Raw genomic sequence first — 21,874 nt, 5'->3', positions numbered from 1 at the left:
GGGAAGAGATGGGGCAGGGGACGGGTCTTGGGGGCAGGGGTGGGCTTGGGGAGCTAGGGCAGGTTGGTTCTAGCTGGAATGTCCAATTTTTAAATACAAAGTTGGCTACCCTACTGGTAACTGAACTAATGGGGAGATTCGCCAAGATTTTTATTATTCTAATTGCTCTTAGTCTTATTTTTCCTCTATTAAATGTTTGTATTATTACCTAGCAGGTAAGCAGTTAAAATAATTAATTTTGCAAGAAGCACATTCAATAGAGCAAAAGGTGGTCCATGGACTGCTTGGCAGTGGGTATGCAGACAGCTGTCTGCTCTCATGTTGTTGACTTCTCCTTACAACTGCTAAATCACATGAGAGACAACTAAACCTACATTAAATACTTCTCAATTATTATTTTCCCATGTAAGCATTTGAAATGTTTTTATTGATTTACACTTTCACTGAGTTTTAAGCTTTTTTGTTTGTTTGAATTTTCACAGTTATAGGAAATTGTGGGGGATCAGACAATTATTTAAAGATGATAGACATTGAGATGCAAAAAGTTAAAGCTTTATAAACCATTAAAACACAAACTTTCAACATCACATGTCAAAATAGCCTTAAATCAACAAATTCTACCTGTTTTAATTATTCATTCTCTGTTCCATTTGTACCAAGCCTTATCCAGAAGTCTAAATCACTGGATTTGACTTTAATAAGTTCTCAGTCGGCATTTTTCTTACCTTGCCTATCTGTAAACAGCAGTTATTATTGATGGAAATATTTTTTGTTGATTTGTGCTTACGCATGGTGAAATTGACATTTTCTGACTTTTACTGATAAAAATCTAATCCTTCCAAGCCTAGTCAGATAGCACTTTATATGTTCAAATGCTGTACAAATGGTAATCAAATAAAACGTTAAGCAGAAAACATTGAACACTGAAGAGGCTTGGCAATAAAATTAGATTCTCCCACAGAATAGAAAAAAATTAGATTCTCCCACAGAAAGCTGTTTGGCCATAGGGGTGAGCTCCTATAGAATCCAATGGGAATTAATAGCTAGAGGAGTCATGAGTTTGGGAGGGGTATAGAAATGGAGCATTCTGTATTTTTTGACCAACAGCTCAAAATCTTGGGAGACCAAGAAGCAGACCCCTTTTTTGTTGAAATGGATTGTTTTTCCTTAGTTGGAAATGACACCAGTAAAAGAACCTGGAATCGTGAGTCTTTGTATCTGTCCCTTTGTGAAAATTGCACATGTATGTAGGCAGAAGCACCATGATAGGGTGTGTAAATGACACAATATATGCTTTTCCCCATCTGGGACTGAGCACATTTGCAAAAAGAGAACTACTCCCCTTCTTAAGAGTCTTCTGCTAAGTGTTTCTCTGAATTAACATCATTCTATCCTGCTAAAAAACAGTCATTTGGAGCTAATGAAGATAAGTTTCATGTTTTGTTTCCAAAGATATAGGGCTTGTTCCTGATTCCCTTGAAGTCAATGGGAATCTTGCCATTGGCTTAAATGGGAGCAAGATTGGACCCATAGTGGATAAGCAAATAGTTTGTATGTGAATTTAACACCCCCCACAGCAATTAATGTTGTTCTGTGTAAATGAACAGGTATTTTTCATGTGAGGTTAGGCATCTTTACTACTACTGTTATTTCTGAAAGTATCTTTTCTGAGTTCAGTTAACATCTTATTTAAATGTTTGTGCCTTGAATCTCTGCTAAAAGCAACTCTATTCTCTCAACACAGATCCTGAAAACATACTTTAGATTCATGCCTACCACTAATAAAATATGAAACATTGTTGCTAGTGGAATGACTACTTGAACAGGACTATTCCAATCCCCTTTTTACCCAATGAGAGGACTGTTGCAGAGCCATTTTCTGTATTTCCAGACAGAATGAATATACATACAACCCATAAACATGATGTTTTCATGTAGATACTTGTATTTTCAGTGCTTCATTTTATGGTGTCCTGTTATGTTGCAACAATCTGACACATGTACCATATTTGAAGCTAGTTTGCTGTTAAGATTCAATAAAGTTTTTTTTTTAAGTGATTGCTGTCAAATGACAAATTACAGCATGAGCAACACATCCGAGAGCACAACCCAATAAGCAATTGTCCTAGTCCAAGGGGATGTTTTAGAATAAATGATAGTAGATCTGAACTCTGTCAAAGAAGTGCAGGAAAGATGCCAAATATAGTAACTTTTATCCAGCATTTGTTAAATGATTGCCCCAAAGTGTGTAAATGGGGAGGGGAGAGAAGTGACATTACAGGCACACAGTAAATGTTATTTACTATTTGTAGTGCCTAGGAGCTCTAGTCATGGACTAGGACCCCCTTGTGCTATGGTCATATTATGTCTTTATGTATATAGGGGCCACAAAATTCTATGAATTTCCTCAATTGCCATGGTTGCCCTGAGAATGTAAAATAAGCCTTGGGCCATAGCATATTATTTTGCCAGGAATTGTAGTGAAGCAGACAGTAGAATAAAACATATGTTGCCTTCAGAGTCTTGTCTTGTGCTGAGCAGCCAGATTAAGGTCAAAATGTCGTGTAAAGATTTTCTGCCCTTCGTATTTTAATGGGTTTGAATTGTCTTGCTGACATAAATAAACTTTCTCTGTCACACTGATCTGTCCGGTTTGTGATTACAGTACAGTCTAACAGTTCATCATTAATATCATCCATAGGTGTTTGTTTTGTTTTGAAAAAAATCCATAATGTGACTAATATGTTGTGGGTGCTAAGTAATAATAAATAACAATACTGACTCCACAGGTTGTAAACTTGTAGCAGCATTTTCAGGAAGAGGATCCCTATGTACAATAACAAATAAGCTCATGGTCCCTCACTGCCTCACTCTTAAGGGGGAATGAAAAGCAGATAACAAGTCTATTTGTTGTTCCTCTGCTGTGCGGGTAAAACAATGAGAAGTAGATACCCATGTCCTGCTAAATTGGGGTTGGGCTGGTGCCATCTTCACATTTAACTATTGTAAGGGAGAATGCGTGCTGCATATAAGTATCTGAGGTTCCTGCCCCTGGATTTGGTTCATCTGTGTTTGGCTGCTGGTGGGACAGGCTAAATGCCCAAATAAATTTGTTAGTCTCTCAGGTGCCAGAAGGACTCCTCATTGCTTTTGCTGATATAGACTAACACAGCTACCACTCTGAAAGCTGGCTAGATTGAGACTCCACTGCAAACGGATCCTGACTCTTGCTGTAGCTGGACCACTGGCCACATGGGGCACTGTTGCTGATCCCTGTGGTACCCCTTTGTTTGCTTCCCCCATGCAATCTTTGTACATACCCACATTTCCATGACAGGTCTACAGTTGTGCATCCACAGCCTCTTTTCCCTGCAGGAGTTCACAAAGAGCGGTCACTTGGGCATTGTGGGACAGCTGCTGGAGGACTGTGAGGCGTTTACACTCACACTTCATTGACCAGAGCCGGTAGGTTGAACATGGCTCCTCTTCCTTGCGGTCCGTACCTGGTGTTATTGTGTCCTCACAATGGGGCACTTGCGGGAGCCAGTGTGGACACAGTCACAAATAAGTACAGGCAGTGCAGAGCGTGTGCAAGGGGACTGATGGGCACCTCCCTGTGTAGTAGAGGGCGGGGCTAAGAGTCACTTTATTTTAAGTGGGGAGAGTGGCTGGAGGCCAGGGGCAGTTAAACTTGACGCTAAAGGGGGGCTGGCTGTGTGACGAAACGTTTAGCAACCCTCTTGTTTTGCAGCTAGGTGCAGTTTCCTCCACGCAACGTGATCATCTGGGCTACTGCTCAGGACTTGCTGCCATCTGGTCCATGGGGTTGTGAATCAGGAGGGATGGGGTTTGTGCTTGAAAAGCTCCGCTTCCGCTCCGGGCTGGGCAGAGTCCCGGCGCCGCGAGTCAGACCCGGTGTCTCGGGCTCGTTCTATGGGCTCTCGTGTAGCAGCCCCCACCCGGCTGTCGGACCAAACCAACCCCCTTGAGCCATCACTTCTCACTCGAACTTGCTGCTGCTCCTGCAGCAGGTGTAACGACGCAAACACCTTCCATAATTTCTTCCTTCTAAGAGTTTCCTCAGCTGTTGCAGCAACTCACAAGCCCACGAGATGAAAGCCTCAGTGGGCTCTCCCCAGGAGAACTCCCAGGCAAACTCCCTCTGTTAGCCTCTGCTGTTTGCCGCTCAGCTGGTTCGCTGCTGACTGCCTTTTTATAGCAGTCAGGCCCACTCAAGGCCCACCTGGAACAAAGCACTCCCAATTCAGGTAGGTGCTGCCAAAACTTGACGAGTACTCCACACACTTGCTCAATGAGGAGGCTAAACTGAGTATGGTGTTTTTGTCATTTCTGATTGGGACATTTGTTAAAAAAATACAGGGCAGAAACCAGAGACTTTTTTTCATTGGCTACTAACGAGAAACCAGAAAATAACAAATTATTTTCAGGCATTCCCAACCTCTACCACTACGTTTGATATAAAGTCACGGGATGCAGGTGTCAGGAAACAACTGCAGCAGATGGTGGTGAATGTGTCACATTTGTAATTTCAGGTCCCAGTGATGTTTGATGAGATCTCAGTCTATTTCAATGAGCAGGAATGGGGGTATTTAGATGAATGGCAGAAGGAGCTTTACAAGAATGTGATGAAGAGCAACTATGAGACTTTGCTCTCACTGGGTAATGATGTATTTTCATTCATTTATCAGAAGTTCTATGATCAGTGCTTTTTACATTTCCCATGGTTTTGGGTAGATCAGCATTCACTTAGAACTTTTGTGACTGATCCACTTTACACAGCCCCCATGTAAAGAGACTAAAAATACCCAATGATGGGTTTAATTCTTTAGTGTCCAGTATCAAAGCACTAGCTATATTTTTCTTGTGGGTATTTAACTGATACAGACAGAGATTGGACAGAAAATCTAGATCTACCTGCTCAGAACTAGACAAAATTAAACAAACAACCCCCCATATAAGTGGATATTTCTGACTCAGCTGCAGGGTTCAAAACTGATCTACCAGATGTTTTATGTTTTTTTAACTATTTTGTCTACACTCAAATTGCCAATCCTTTCTGGTGATGGAAGGGGAATAGTTTAACATAATTCTCAGTCCTTTGAAATTGTAGCAAGTACTCAGTGGCTATTAATGAAGAAGGCCTTTACCCAACTTAAGGTGGCGCTCATGTCTGACCCTGTGCTAAGGGCCCCGGACTTTGACAAACCATTCCTAGTAACCACAGATGCATCTGAGCATGGTATAGGAGCAGTTCTCATGCAGGAAGGACTGGATCACAACTTCCATCCTGTTGTGTTTCTCAGCAAGAAATTGTCTGAGAGGGAAAGTCACCGGTCAGTCAGTGAAAAGGAATGATATGCCATTGTGTATGCCCTGGAAAAGCTACGCCCATACGTTTGGGGACGGCGGTTCCAGCTACAAACTGACCATGCTGCGCTAAAGTGGCTTCATACTGCCAAGGGGAACAACAAAAAACTGCTTCGATGGAGTTTAGCTCTCCAAGATTTTGATTTTGAAATTCAACACATTTCAGGAGCTTCTAACAAAGTAGCTGATGCACTCTCTCGTGAAAGTTTCCCATAATCCACTGGTTAAAATTTGTCCTTCAAATGTACAAAGCCTTGTAGTTTACATACTTAGTAGTATATGTAAAGGTGCATGTGTTGTATTAATCTGTTCATTCTAAAGTTCTAGGAAGAAATCACTGCCAGTGAGGTTCCCCACTGTCTGCCATTTGGGAGGCGTGTCATAAACAGATAGTTAAGGGTTAATGTCTCTTTTACCTGTAAAGGGTTAATAAACAGGGAACCAAAAACACCTGACCAGAGGACCAATCAGGAAACAAGATACTTTAAAATCTTGCTGGAGGGAAGCCTTTGTTTGTGTTTTTTGGGTTTTGTTTTGTTCTCTCTGGGTCCTGAAAGGGACTAGACGTGCAGCCAGGTTTCTGGCCAATCTCCCTGCTACAGTCTCTTATATATTCAGAATAGTGAGTATTAAGTAGGAAAGGCGGTTATAGTCTTTGATTATTTTCTGTATTTGCAAATGTGTAGTTTGCTGGAAGTATTTTAAATTGTATTTTGCTGGGGGGGGGGGCTTCTCTCTAGTGTCTATAAGCTGAAAGACCCTGTAACTTTTACCATCTAAATTACAGAGATAACTTTTACTTTTTTTCTTCCTTTTTATTAAAAGTTTTGCTTTTTAAGACCTGTTTGATTTTTTTCTCCTTGTTGAAGCTCAAGGGAATTGAGTCTGTACTTACCAGGGAATTGGTGAGAGAAGGAAGGAGAGAGAAGGGGAAAAAAAAACCCTAATTTCTCTGTGTTGTGATTCAAGGAGTTTGAATCACGGCGATCTCCTAGTGTACCCAGGGAGGGAAAGATCTGGGAGAAAGAAAGGAAAAGGGGGGGGGGAATGGTTTATTCCCCTTTGTTGTAAGAGTCAAGGAATTTGGGTCTTGGGGGTCCCCAGGGAAGGTTTTGGGGGGACCAGAGAATATCAGGCACTCCAAGACCTGATTGGTGGCGGCTTATCAGATCTAAGCTGGTAATTAAGCTTAGAGGAATTCATGCTGGTACCCCAACTTTTGGACTCTAAGGTTCAGATTGGGGAAATATACCATGACAGAAGTATAATGATCCCTGGTATCTGTTTCCATGATCAGACTATGCAATTTCCAAACCTGACATTCTGTCCTGGACTGAACAAGGGGAAGAGCCATGTGTCAGGGATCAAGGGGAGCCAGAGGAAAGGGAAGTGTCTACAGCAGGGGTCAGCAGCCTTTCAGAAGTGCTGTGCCGAGTCTCCAGTTATTCATTCTGATTTAAGATTTCGTGTGCCAGTCATACATGTTAACGTTTTTAGAAGGTCTCTTTCCATAAGTCTATAATATATAACTAAACTATTGTATGTAAAGTAGATAAGGTTTTAAAAAATGTTTAAGAAGCTTCATTTAAAATTAAATTAAAATGCAGAGCCCCCTCCCCGGACCGGTGACCAGGACCAGGGCAGTGAGAGTGTCACTGAAAATCAGCTCACATGCCGCCTTTGGCACGCGTGCCATAGGTTGCCTACCCCTGGTCTACAGACACCAAGACAGGTGAGTAGTGACCGATTATGTAGGGCTGTGAAGGAATGATGTTGTTTATGTATGGCACAGGGATATCCGTATCCTAGAACAGAGGTGGGCAAACTATGGCCTGTGGGCCACATCCGGCCCGCGGGACCCTCCTGCCTGGCCCCTGAGCTCCTGGCCCGGGAGGCTCACCCCCGGCCCCTCCCCCGCTGTTCCTCCTCCCCCACAGCCTCAGCTCACTCTGTTGCCGGCACAATGCTCTGGGTGTTGGGGCTGCGAGCTCCTGGGACAGTGCAGCTGCAAAGCCCGGCCTGACCTGGTGCTCTGTGCTGCGCGGTGGCGTGGCTGGCTCTGCCAGCCACCAGTGCTCCAGGCAGTGCGGTAAAGGGGCAGGGAGTGAGGGGGTTGGATAGAGGGCAGGGGAGTTTGAGATGGGGTGGTCAGAGGGTGGGGGTGTGGTTAGGGGGTGGGGTGGTCAGAGGCCGGGGAATGCGGGGGGTTGAATGGGGGCAGGGGTCCTGGGGGGGCAGTCAGGAAGGAGGAGGGGTTGGATGGGGCGGTGGGGCAGTCAGGGAGAGGGAGTAGTTAGATGGGGCATTCAGGAATGGTGGGGGGTGGATTGGGGGGGCAATTAGAGGCAGGAGGTCTGGGGGTGATCAGGGGATAGAGCAGAGGGGTGGATGGGGCAGGGGCTCTGGGGGGGCCATCGGGGCAGGAAGTGGAGGGCTGGGCCATGCCTGGCTGTTTGGGGGGATACAGCCTCCCCTAACTGGCCCTCCATACAATTTCAGAAACCCAATGTGTCCCTCAGGCAAAACAGTTTGCCCGCCCCATCCTAGAATCTCATCAACACAAGGTGGAATTCAGTGTTTTGGGTTTTTTTCAAAGGCAAAGTTAAAATGGGAAGTGTTGGGGGCCTGTTAATTGTGGCTCTCATCTGGGAGCTCAGCGGTGCTGCTCTGGGGAGCCTGTGATGGTATGTCTGCAGAGGGATAAAAATTCCCACAGCATGGCCATGGCTGGCTCAATTCAATTGACTCGGTCTTGCAGGGCTCAGGCTCTGGGGCTAAAAATCACTGTGTAGAGTTCAGGCTGGGGCTGCAGCCTGAGCTCTAGGACCCTCCATCCTCACAGGATCCCAGACCGCAGGCTCCAGCCTGAGCCTGAGAATCTATACAGCTGTCTAGATTGTTGAGCTCAACGGGTAGTGATCAACGGCTCCATGTCTAGTTGCAGCTGGTATCAAGTGGAGTGCCCCAAGGGTCAGTCCAGGTGCCGGTTTTGTTCAATATCTTCATTAATGATCTGGAGGATGGCATGGACTGCACCCTCAGCAAGTTTGCAGATGACACTAAACTGGGAGGAGTGGTACATACGCTGGAGGGTAGGGATAGGATACAGAGGGACCTACACAAATCAGAGGACTGAGCCAAAAGAAACCTGATGAGGTTCAACAAGGACAAGTGCAGAGTCCTGCACTTAGGACGGAAGAATCCCATTCACTGTTACAGACTAGGGACCAACTGGCTAAGCAACAGTTCTGCAGAAAAGGACCTAGGGGTTACAGTGGATGAGAAGCTGGACATGAATCAACAGTGTGCCCTTGTTGCCAAGAAGGCTAATGGCATTTTGGGCTGCGTAAGTAGGGGCATTGCCAGCAGATTGAGGGATGTGATCATTTCCCCTCTATTTGACATTGGTGAGGCCTCATCTGGAGTACTGTGTCCGGTTTGGGGCCCCACACTACAAGAAGGATGTGGACAAATTGGAAAGAGTCCAGCAGAGGGCAACAAAAATGATTAGGGGGCTGGAGCACATGACTTATGAGGAGAGACTGAGGGAACTGGGATTGTTTAGTCTGCAGAAGAGAAGAATGAGGGGGGATTTGATAGCTGCTTTCAATTACCTGAAAGGGGGGTTCTGAAGAGGATGGATCTAGACTGTTCTCAGCGGTAGCAGATGACAGAACAAGGAGCGATGGCCTCAAGTTGCAGTCGAGGAGGTTTAGGTTGGATATTAGGAAACACTTTTTCACTAGGAGGGTGGTGAAGCACTGGAATGGGTTACCTAGGGAGGTGGTGGAACCTCCATCCTTAGAGGTTTTTAAGGTCAGGCTTGACAAAGCCCTGGCTGGGGTGATTTGGGATGAGTGGACTAGATGACCTCCTGAGCTTCCTTCCAACCCTGATATTCTATGATTTTGGAGCTGCAGAGCCTGAGCCCCTATCAGCTGACCCAGGCCAGCTGCAGGTTTTCTATCCCTATGTCAATGTGCCTTAAATGACTGCAGGCATATTTTTATACATTCAGAAGAACTGTCTGTTTTGGCAAAGAATTGGCCGAGGTTTGAAATTGGGTCTCATATCTTTTTTAAAAAAGGTTCTGTGAACACTAAAAAAATATACTGTGATTCTCTTTCCTCTGAACAGAATCTTCCGTTTCCACACACATTTCACCACGAACTAAGCAACAGGAAGAGCCACGTATTGGGGATCAGCCGGCTTCAGAACCAAAAGAGAGCCTTCCAGATCGCAGTGCTGGTGAATAATTAAAACAGCTTGGATGCAATGAATAAGTAAAATGTTGAAAATGCCAACAAAACTCTGAGGAGCTCTTAAAAGTTCTGCCTCTTTCTCATGTAGTTCTGTTTTGTAACCAGAACTTGACACATCTTCATCTCCGACCTCAGTCCTGGCTTCCTACCATGCCTGGCTGATTTTGGGCAGTGTAGCTCTCTCATCATCTGATATATTCTCTCCTCCCCCCGCATTTTCAGGTGAAGAGACTTTCTTTAAAAATCAAGCATTTTATTTAAATCCTTGTCTGGATTCTAGGGTGGCAGGGACTTTCGTACTTGGTGCTTCATCCAGTGCAAAGAGCAGCCTCTAGATCAAGGGAGAAGTGGTGTGCCGAGTCTTCATTTATTCACTCTAAGTTAAGGTTTCATGTGCCAGTCATACATTTTAATGTTTTTAGAAGGTCTCTTTCTATAAGTTTATAATATATAACTAAACTATTGTTGTATGTAAAGTAAATAAAGTTTTTTAAATGTTTAAGAAACTTCATTTAAATTAAATTAAAATGCAGAGCTCCCCCAGAGTGGTGGCTGGGACCTGGGCAGTGTGAGTGCCGCTGAAAATCAGCTCGTGTGCCACCTTCAGCACACCTGCCATAGGTTGCCTACCCCTGCTCTAGATGCTAATGTATGCAAATAATAATAATCCTTTATTCTATCAGGTGAAGGGGCTTCTGTCAGATCTGCGGATTAGCATCATGGTGAAGGTTCTGTGAGCATGGAGCTGACCAAGGAAATAAAATTTAAAAAAATAAATAAAATAAATTTAAATAAATAAGAAGTTATTGGGAAGATCTGCAGAGAAGTTTTTCCGGAGTCCTGAGGTTGGAATGCCCTCAGAGAGGCAGGGCAGCTCAGAAAGACAACAGGAGAACACTGCAGAGATCAGACCTGGGAAGTCTACTCCGTGTGAGGCAGGTTCTGGTGAACTCCCGCCAAAACCCCAGCCCTGCACAAGACAGAAATCGAAGAGCTTCACTTACAAGACTGTTGATAAATCTCACCCGAAATGTCACACTGTTGAGAAAGTATATCCTTGCACTGAATGTGACAAAAGCTTTCCTGATCAAGCACGACTGACTAGTCACTACAGAATCCACTCGGGAGAGAGGCCGTATCAGTGCCCTGTGTGTGGGAAATGATTCAGCCACCAGCCTATTCTCATCAAGCATCACAGAATCCACATGGGGGAGTGGCTGTATAAATGTACGGAATACAAGAAAAGCTTCAATGAGAAATCCAAGCTGACCAACCACTACACAGTCCACACCGGAGACAGACCCTATGCTTGTAAAGAGTGTGGGAAAAGTTTCTGGCTGAAGATGAGTTTTATAAATCACCAGATAAGTCATGGCAAAGAGAAGCCTTATCAGTGCGCCTTGTGTGACAAAAGCTACATCCAAAAGAAACACCACCTACGTCACCAGTGAGTCCATACAGGAGAGAGACCCTTCCATTGTACTGTGTGTGGGAAGAACTTTCGGCCGAAGTTTGTCCTGATATCCCATCAGCGAGTCCACACAGGAGAGAGACCCTATGCCTGTACCATTTGTGAGAAGAGCTTCATCACCAAATCCAAATTGACCAGTCACTACCGTATCCACACGGGAGAGAAGCCCTACAAATGCATTGAATGCAGGAAGAGCTTCAGACTGAGGGAGACTTACCTGCGCTAGCATAGTCACGCACAAGAGCAACCCTACAAGTGTACTTGCACAAATACAGACAGACATCATCTTCCTTTCCAAATGCAAACGGATGGACATCATACCAAATGGACTAAAGGTAAAAAATCCACTGCTATCTACATACTACACGGACCACAGTGAGAGATTATGTCATACTCTATCTAAAAAACTGAGGAACCACCTGATCAGCATCCTATACAGCAAACAGGAAAACATCAAAAAAGAGCTCTCCAACCTGGAGACTCTCATTAATAACCAAACTTCTATACAAACGGACTTCACTAGAATAAGACAGGAGATCTACATTACTCACTTCACCTCTCTTCAAAGGAAAAAGGACTGTAAGCTGTCTAAACTCCTACCTGCCACATGGGGCCACAACAGTGGTACCCCTAACCCACCCAGCAATATCGTCAATCTATCCAACTACACACTCAGCCCAGAAGAAAAGTCTGTCCTATCTCGGGGACTCTCTTTCTGCCCTGCCACCCCCACCAACATGATACAGTTCTGTGGCGATCTGGAAGCCTACTTTCGCTGTCTCCGACTCAAAGAATACTTCCAGGACAACACTGAACAGTGCACTGATACACGGGTGCCCTCCCACCAAGAGCACAAGAAGAAGAACTCCACATGGACTCCTCCTGAGGGTCGAAATGACAGTCCGGACCTATACATTGAATGCTTCCGCCGGCGTGCACAGGCAGAAATCGTGGAACAACAACATCGCTTGCCTCACAACCTAAGTCGTGCAGAACGCAATGCCATCCACAGCCTCAGAAACCACCCTGACATTATCATCAAAGAGGCTGATAAAGGAGGTGCCGTTGTCATCATGAACAGGTCTGACTATCAAAAGGAGGCAGCCAGACAACTCTCCAATACCAAATTCTACAGGCCACTTCCCTCAGATCCCACTGAGGAATACACTAAGAAACTACAGCATCTACTCAGGACACTCCCTACACTAACACCAGAAGAAATCAACATACCCCTAGAGCCCCGACCAGGGTTATTCTATCTACTACCCAAGATCCACAAACCCGGAAATCCTGGACGCCCCATCATCTCGGGCATTGGCACTCTCACTGAAGGACTGTCTGGATATATGGACTCTCTACTCAGACCCTATGCCACCAGCACTCCCAGCTATCTCCGCGACACCACTGATTTCCTGAGGAAACTACAATGCATTGGTGACCTCCCAGAAAACACCATCCTAGCCACCATGGATGTAGAGGCTCTCTACACAAACATCCCACACACAGATGGAATACAAGCTGTCAAGAACACCATCCCTGATGATGCCACAGCACAACTGGCTGCTGAGCTCTGTGCCTTTATACTTACACACAACTATTTCAAATTTGATGACAATATATATCTCCAGATCAGTGGCACTGCTATGGGCACCCGCATGGCCCCACAATATGCCAATATCTTCATGGCCGACCTGGAACAACGCTTCCTCAGCTCTCGTCCACTCACACCCCTTCTCTATCTACGCTACATTGATGACATCTTCATCATCTGGACCCATGGGAAGGAGACTCTGGAAAAATTCCACCATGATTTCAACAGCTTCCACCCCACCATCAGCCTCCGCCTGGACCAATCTACACGGGAGGTCCACTTTCTTGACACCACGGTGCAAATAAGTGATGGTCACATTAACACCACCCTATATCGAAAACCCACCGACCGCTATGCCTACCTTCATGCCTCCAGCTTCCATCCCGGGCACATCACACGATCCATTGTCTACAGCCAAGCACTGAGGTACAACCGCATCTGCTCTAACCCCTCAGACAGAGACCAACACCTACAAAATCTCCACCAAGCATTCTCAAAACTACAATACCCGCATGAGGAAATAAGGAAACAGATCAACAGAGCCAGACGTGTACCCAGAAGCCTCCTACTGCAAGACAAACCCAAGAGAGAAACCAACAGGACTCCACTGGCCATCACATACAGCCCCCAGCTAAAACCCCTCCAACGCATCATCAAGGATCTACAACCCATCCTGGACAATGATCCCACACTTTCACAGGCCTTGGGTGGCAGGCCAGTCCTCGCCCACAGACAACCTGCCAACCTGAAACATATTCTCACCAGTAACTGCACACCACACCATAATAACTCTAGCTCAGGAACCAATCCATGCAACAAACCTCGATGCCAACTCTGCCCACATATCTACACCAGCGACACCATCACAAGACCTAACCAGATCAGCCACACCATCACTGGTTCATTCACCTGCACATCCACCAATGTAATATACGCCATCATATGCCAGCAATGCCCCTCTGCTATGTACATCGGCCAAACTGGACAGTCTCTACGGAAAAGGATAAATGGACACAAATCAGACATTAGGAATGGCAATATACAAAAACCTGTAGGAGAACACTTCAACCTCCCTGGCCACACTATAGCAGACCTTAAGGTGGCCATCCTGCAGCAAAAAAACTTCAGGACCAGACTTCAAAGAGAAACTGCTGAGCTTCAGTTCATCTGCAAATTTGACACCATCAGCTCAGGATTGAAGAAAGACTGTGAATGGCTTGCCAATTACAGAACCAGTTTCTCCTCACTTGGTTTTCACACCTCAACTGCTAGAACAGGGCCTCATCCTCCCTGATTGAACTGACCTCGTTATCTCTAGCTTGCTTGCATATATATACCTGCCCCTGGATATTTCCACTACATGCATCTGAGGAAGTGGGTATTCACCCACGAAAGCTCATGCTCCAAAACGTCTGTTAGTCTATAAGGTGCCACAGGATTCTTTGCTGCTCCTACAAGTGTAGTGACTGTGAGAAGAGCGTCCGCTGCCAGTTGGGCCTTATCCGACGTCAGACTGTCCATACAGGAGAGAAGCCTTATACGTGTGTGGAATGTGGAGAGAGCTTCAGCTGCCAGTCAGGCCTTATTAGAGAGCAAAAGGTCCATACTAGAGAGAAGCCTTATAAATGTGTGGAATGCAGCAAGAGCTACGTTCAGAAGGAGTGTCTGCTAAGCCACCAGCTCATCCACACAGGAGAGCAGCCCTACACCTGCACTAACTGTGGTGAACACTTCAGGCTCAGGACCGGTGCAACCATTTAGGCGAACTAGGCGGTTGCCTAGCGCGCTGAGATTTGGGGGCGCCAAAAAGCACCCCCCAATTTTTTTTTAAATGGTTGACCGGTCGCTGCTGCTGGGACAGAGAGGGAGTCTGAGCTGCCGGCGGCAGCCGGCAGCCCAGGGTGTCCCCCGGGTCAGGGCGCCGCCGCGGCAGCCCACAGCCCAGGGGGTCCCCCGGGTCAGGGCGCCGCCGCGGCAGCCCACAGCCCAGGGGGTCCCCCGGGTCAGGGCGCCGCCGCGGCAGCCCACAGCCCAGGGGGTCCCCCGGGTCAGGGTGCCGCCGCCGCAGCCCACAGCCCAGGGTGTCCCCCGAGTCAGTGCGCCACCACGGCAGCTGGCAGCCCAAGGGGTCCCCCGGGTCAGCGTGCTGCCACCGCAGCCGGCAGCCCAGGGGATCCCTGGCCCAGGGAAACCCCGGGCTGCCGGCTGCCGCGGAGGCGCCCTGACCCTGGGTCAGCACACACCGCCGCAGCAGCCGGCAGGCCAGGGGCCCCCTGGGTCAGGGCGCCGCCGCGGCAGCCGGCAGGCCAGGGGCCCCCTGGGTCAGGGCGCCGCCGCGGCAGCCGGCAGGCCAGGGGCCCCCTGGGTCAGGGCGCCGCCGCGGCAGCCGGCAGTCCAGGGGGTCCCCCTGGTCAGGGTGCCGCCGTGGCAGCCGGCAGCCCAGGGAGTCCCCTGGGTCAGGGCTCTGCTGTGACTGCCCAGAGGTTCAGGCTGCCGGCGGCGCGCTGACCCAGAGGAATCCCTGGGCTGCTAACAGAGGCTCAGAAATCAGAATCCCTCTCCCTCCCAGAGCAGGGGCTCCAGCCTATGCAATTTTTCTCATGGGGGGTGCGGCGGCAGCTGGGCAGAGCTGCACAGCTCTGCTTAGCGCACGTGGTAGGAGCCGTGCGACAGCGCGACACAAGGGCTTCTGGAGGAAAGCGGGGGCTGCCCCCTGGCTCAGCCTCCACACCAGCCCCAGCGAGGGACAGGAGAAGAAAAGAGCCTCAGCGGTGGTCTGGTGGAGTGGAGGAAGAAAGAAGACCCTGACGCTCATGTGCTGGGCAAGGTAAGCAAATGCTTCCCCACAGCTCGGCCTCAGGTGCCTGTGCTCCTGCCCCCTTGGTCCTTGGCTGGTCCCTGTTCCTGCTCCCCTTGTATGTGGGCGGCTCGAGAGAACAGCAGCCTGCAGAGCTGAGCTGCCCCAGTGCCCCCAGGCACCCCCTTGACCCCATCTCCCCCACAGCCCTGACCCCCAGCTTTGAGCCCAGCCCCTCTGATCTGGACACCACCCTGACCCCATCTCCCCACATCCCTGAGCCCAGCCCCTGTGAGCTGGGCACCCCTGAACCCAGAGCCCAGCTCCCCACCCAGCCGTGGGCAACAACAGCACTACCCCCAGGCAGCGACAGCCCATTGGTACCAACCATCACAATCACCCATCATCTGCCCATTATGTAATTGCAAATGTATACAGACCATTACAGCTTTTAATGTTTTTAAATAATGTATTTAGTGTATTTTCAAATTATCACAAGTTAATTTTTGAATGTATTTTACTAGTTATTTTTTACATTTCCTAATACATGTTACTGTAGTATTGCAAATGTTTTATGGAAGGGGCCCCCGATTTTGCTTTGCCCAAGGCCCCCTGAATCCTCTGGGCAGCCCTGTCTGAGTTTTAAGCCCTGCTGCTGTGTTTTGCCTGCAACAGGCAGGCCTAAGCCTGTGAGTGACCCCCATAGCAGCTGCCTGAAGAAGTGCTTGGGGGAATCATGCAGAAGGAGCATGATATTTGTTTGAGTTCTCTCCTTATGGAGGCTGTGCTCCACTTGGTGCAGGACAGCAGTCTCAGCAGGACTCTAGGCCCAGCACCTTGCCTCAGTTTGTGGACTTGTACTGCACCCATCACCGGGCTCAGTCTGGCACCATTACCCCTCACCAGCGCCCAAGAAGCAGTCAAAAAAGTTGGATGGACTGGTTAGGTTAGTTGTCGTGCTGTTGCTTGGCCAGCGTAGAGACCACTGAATGCATAATATTCCTCTGTGATGTTCTGTCCTGAGCACAACTGGCATGTTATGAGGTAGTGCCTGTGAGGGACAGGTGTCTGTTTATGTCATCCAGCCATCATGTCTTAGGTCTTCTGGGGTGGGAGCTTTTCCATCCTGCTTTCATTGGATCAAAGTCAAAGATTATTTTCACAGGGAAATTAGTAGGCATTTAGAGCAGATGAACATACCACCACAAAGAGCACTTGGCAACCATTTGAGTGTGTGTGACTTATTTAGTTAGAAAATGAAATTTTTCATTCAAATTGAGTTTGTACCATTTGATGTTTTTAATCATTTGGAGGTGCATGGCTAGTTAGGCAGAATGGGTTCCGCAGCACTCCCAGTCAGATTTTGATATGAAGGAAGGATGTATACGTGACTAAAAAAGGTGTATTTCTGATTACAGTCAACATTGCTTAATTTTAAGGGAAAGTCATCTTGATCTTTTAATCAATATTTACATCAAACAGTTGATGAAATTCAAATAGTTAATTATAGTAAGTGACACGCATTCTCTATCCTTTACTTTTAATAGTGAACAAGAAAAAGGACTGATAGGAATAAAATTTCATTTTTTTTTGTTTACAGTTGATGCAGCCTCATGGCAGATAAAAAAAAGGTCTCGGGCACAATTTTGTGACCGTGTATTGTGAATAATGTATGTGATTTTTTTGGGGGGGGGGCGCAAGATGGAAGTTTCGCCTAAAGTGCAAAATATCCTTGCACCGGCCCTGTTCAGGCTAAAGGTGACTTTTGTAAAGCACCAAAGGAATCATGCAAAAGTGGACCCTGGTCAGCACAGCCTGTCCTTTAAAACTTGAATGGTCACTGAGGTTGGTACAGTACAGCAGGCGACTTACACAGCAGGAGGCTGTTTAAACGCACTGATGGTGACAGACACTTAATTCGAAAGGACTATCCTCGTCCATAATGCCAACTTCCCCATGTAGCAAAGGGACTGTCTAAATGTAGATGGGGAACGCCTGAGAGAGGCTCAATATCCACTACTGTCGTCAGATTCATTTCGTTTCTGAGCCTTGGCACCTTTCAGGATGTGGCCCAGAAAAACCCGAACAATGCTGAGGCCAAGAAACTTTATTGGTAAATGGTCCCTTAAAGACCTTCCAAAAGGTTCTCTTCATGGCACAATCCTCTGTAGGCTCCTTGGGGCTTGTTACAGCAATTAAAGACCAAACTTCTTGATATGAAAATGGGGGGGGGAATATTTTGCACTTATAGAGTGGAGAGCTGGATTCCCAGTACTCTCACTCCTCTCTCCACTTTAAAACCTGAGAAGTCGTTTGATGTGGGATTATTCATCTCTACAAAGTAAAAGGCAGCTACAGTTCTACATGCAAAGAAAGTAGCAGTGAAAGGAAGATGGGAACCAATATCTGCTCAAGAAATAACTGATGAAAAAATCCTATTCAACCCGTGTTATTTCAATCTGCTTTAAAGCCTAGGACAACTCATCAACTATCTAATCATTAGAGGGGTTTATCATGAAATTACATTACCTGTGCTTGGATATGGGAAGTTTCTTTCCATCCCACTTTAAACAACTCCCACAAATCCAGGAAATCTGTGTGTTGACTTTATAAAAACTAAGTGCGTAAAAATATCTGCTGGGGTGGTAAGCAGGAAAGCCTGGCCACTGACTTATAGTATGTCTTATGAGGCTTTCTGAGATGTTTTTATGATCCTAAGCACTCAAATTTAATAAAGGAGAAGTAAAACTGAAACCTAGTTTTCTTCTCCAGACCTGAAAAAGAGTGCTGTGAAGTTTGAAAGCTTCTCCCTTCCATCAACAGAGGTTGGTTCACCTGGTCTCTCTCAAGTGAAACTGGGTTATTTAGGAATTTAAAAAACTCTGTTTTTACAGTGTGCGTCTCTAAATTAGTGGTGGTTTCATAATGGGTGTAGACCAGAGGTCGGCAACCTTTCAAAAGTGGTGTGCCAAGTCTTCATTTATTCACTCTGATTTAAGGTTTCACGTGCCGGTAATACATTTTAGCATTTTTAGAAGGTCTCTTTCTATAAGTCTATAATATAAAACTAAACTATTGTTGTCTGTAAAGTAAATAAGGTTTTAAAAATGTTTAAGAAGTTTCATTTAAAATTACATTAAAATGCAGAGCCCCCTGGACCGGGCAGTGAGAGTGCCACTGAAAATCAACGTGTGTGCTGCCTTCAGCACGTGTGCCGTAGGTTGCCTACCCCTGCTGTAGATAAATCTCTGCATTAAGCATCTTCGCATCACTTTCATATGACTTTGTATTATGCCTCTTCATATAACCTTGTATTAAGTCTTTCCATATATAACCTCTGTTTTCATACAACTTTGTATCAAGGCCTTTGATATAGGAACTCTGCATCAAATCGTTATATAGAAACTTTGTACTGAGCCTTGGTATAATGTTATAGAATAAGATCTCCCCCCTTTTAATCAATTGCCCTGTTGAGTGAATGAGTAAGGAAGGCAGGCACCTCTAGACAGGTGCAACAGTTGGAGGGGGATGGAAGCCAGACCCAAAACCAATAAAACTTGTAAAGAAAATCAGACATATTGATGGCCTCGGAATTAGAAGCAAGCACCTTCTTTTGAAAACACCCTCTTTGAAAATAAATATGGCAGCATGAAGACAACACTCGGCCAGAAGCACCACAGATGACCAACTGACACAAACACAGATTTTGCATCTGATACGAATTTGCGTGAGAGGGAAGCTGCTATAGATGTGAGATGTCTTGCAGAGGATCCCAGGTCTTATCTTGTCAACATGGGAGCATCAATCCGGATCGACGGAAGCCCGATTCCCCCCTCCCCCATCTAACTCATCTGGCCAGTGCAGTTAAGGGGAGCAACTAGTTGGTAACAACAAGAAGACAGTGTGTGCATGTGAGTGCATGAGTGTAATATATGAGATATGCATATGATACAGTGTTGATTGATACCTATATTACCAGTAAACGTAGCGCTTTGCCTTATCGCCCCTGAAAAGATCCTGTGCAGTACTTTAACTACAACATGGGCTCTTCAGTTCTCAGATGACACAAACCTAGGAGGGTTGCCAGTACTTTGGAGGATAGAGCTAAAATTCAGAGGGATCTTGATAAATTGGAGAACTGGTCTATAGACACCAAAATGAAATTCAACAAACAAATATAAAGTACTACATAAACCAAATGCACAAGTACAGAATGGGGGGAAACTGGCTTGGCAGCTGCACTGCTGAGAAGGATCTGGGTATTCTGGTGGTTTATAATCTCAGCATGAGTCAGCAATGCAATCCTGTTGCAAAAAAAGCAACTGCAATTTTAGGTTTCATTAACAGAGGCCTAACATGCAAGTTATGGGAGGTGGTGATAGTACCACTCTACCCAACACAGGTTAGGCCTCAGCTTGAGTACTGTGTCCAATCTTGGTCACCATTTATAAAAAGGATGTACTGAAACTGGAAAGGATCCAGAGGCAAGCAACAAAGATGATCAAAGGGATGGAACACAAGCCATATGAGCAAAGGCTGGAAGAACTGGGTATGTTTAGTTTGGAAAATAGGAGATTAAGGGGGAGACAGGATAGTGGTCTTCAGATATGAAGGCTGCCATAAAAAAGATGGAGAAAAGTTCTCTTTTGCCACAGAGGTCTGACAAGAGGCATTGGGTTAAAACTACAGCAGAGCAGACAGATTAAATCTCAGGAAGAACGGCCTCACTGTAAAAACAGTAGGACAAAGGAACAGACGCCTGGAGAGGGTGTGGAAGCTTCTTCAATGGAGGTTTTCAATAGGAGGCCGGGTAGTCATCTGTCTTGGATGGTTTAAACACAACAAATCCTGCATCTTGGGGTTAGACTAGATGACCCTTGCGGTCCATTCTGACCCTGTGGTTCTATGATTCTAGGAGCCAAAGGTGTAACAAGATCCAGTAGCTGGAAGCTGAAGCTAGACAAATTCAGACTAGAAATAAGGCAGTAATTTTTAACGGTGAGGGAGATTAGCCATTGGAACAATTTATCAAGTGTTGTAGTTGAATTTTAAATCACTGGCAATTTTTAAATCAAAATTGGATGTTTTTCTAAAAGAGCTGCTGTATGTGAAACAGAAGTTAATTCAGGGAAATCCTGTAGTGGAATATAGGTGGTCAGACTAGATGATCGCAATTGACTTTACAATCTATGAATAAAATCTAGAAACTGTGAAGGACTTTCCCGCTATGCAAGTTGCACTCCTAACTAAAGGGACCAGCCATCTGGAAACTCCTGCCCAATTCAGGACACTACACAACAGAACTCTTTGGTGGCAATGTCAGAGGGTAGCCACAGACTATCTGACAACATGCAAGCAGCATTAGCCATTCAGGATTCAAAGTTTGACGAGCTTGCTTAAGTAAACCAAACGTGCGTAAGGTGAAACCAGAACACTCTCTGTTTGTACTTTGCAAAAAAATAAACACTGAAAGCATTCAACAGCAAAACTAAATACTTCTTGCATGATGCACCGGATAGTGAAATATCACAACCTTCTAAGCAATAAAACTGAGATCCTGAGAACATCAAATGAACACTGAGGATCCTATATTATTTTTTGAATACCGGCTATTAGAAATATTCATGTGAGATCCCAAAGTGGATCCACTTGCCTCTAAAAGGGCTTGTCATGTTCCTACAACAAGAGCAGAGCTGAAAGAACCTGACCTGGAACTGTGATCTATTGTGCATCTTATTTGAGCAACAGTGGAAAACATTCATTCACTTGCACTATACACTTACTTTTAAATAACCTGTAAATTACCACAATACTATTTTTTCTTGTCATACACTCCTTTTGACAATCTGTGGGTAAGCATAATGTTAATATAGCTCAGTAAGCTAAGAATCCACTATGGTGATAACCTGTATCTTGCTCCACAGAGGGCAGAGACTTCATTGGACCTAACAGAAAATAAGGAAGTATATGGGACCTCATCAGCCCATTCAGAGCCAATGGCGATTATCTCTTAAACTGTTTTAACATAATGAATGAGTGGTTGGTATATTTAATAACATGCATCCAACGAAGTGAATATTCACCCATGAAAGCTTATGCTCCAATACGTCTGTTAGTCTAAAAGGTGCCACAGGACTCTTTGTCGCTTTTTAATAACCTTTGTCTAAAGTGACTTCTGCTATCCCTAAGTATTACTTCTAAAGGACAGTAAAGATCTCACCTAGACATTTAGGGCTTTGGAATATACTTTTTCTTGTTTCTTCCTGATGCAAAACATGGAAAGTATAAATTGGAATTGTGCCTGTTTTGTAATAAACATGAAACATTGTGGACAGAAGCATGTCAAGGGAGCACCATACTGCTTC

The 21,874-nt window shown here is 45.7% G+C and overlaps 1 pseudogene; it reads left to right on the top strand.

The window, feature by feature from the left end:
- The first annotated feature begins 10,329 nt into the window (after positions 1-10,329).
- Positions 10,330-14,431, top strand: LOC115645297 (annotated as a pseudogene).
- Positions 14,432-21,874: the final 7,443 nt, after the last annotated feature.

The sequence above is a fragment of the Gopherus evgoodei genome, chromosome 2, assembly GCF_007399415.2.
Source record: "Gopherus evgoodei ecotype Sinaloan lineage chromosome 2, rGopEvg1_v1.p, whole genome shotgun sequence".
NCBI classification, from domain to species: Eukaryota; Metazoa; Chordata; order Testudines; family Testudinidae; genus Gopherus; species Gopherus evgoodei.
Note: the sequence above shows the minus strand (reverse complement) of the source record. Positions and strands in the feature narration are given on the sequence as shown.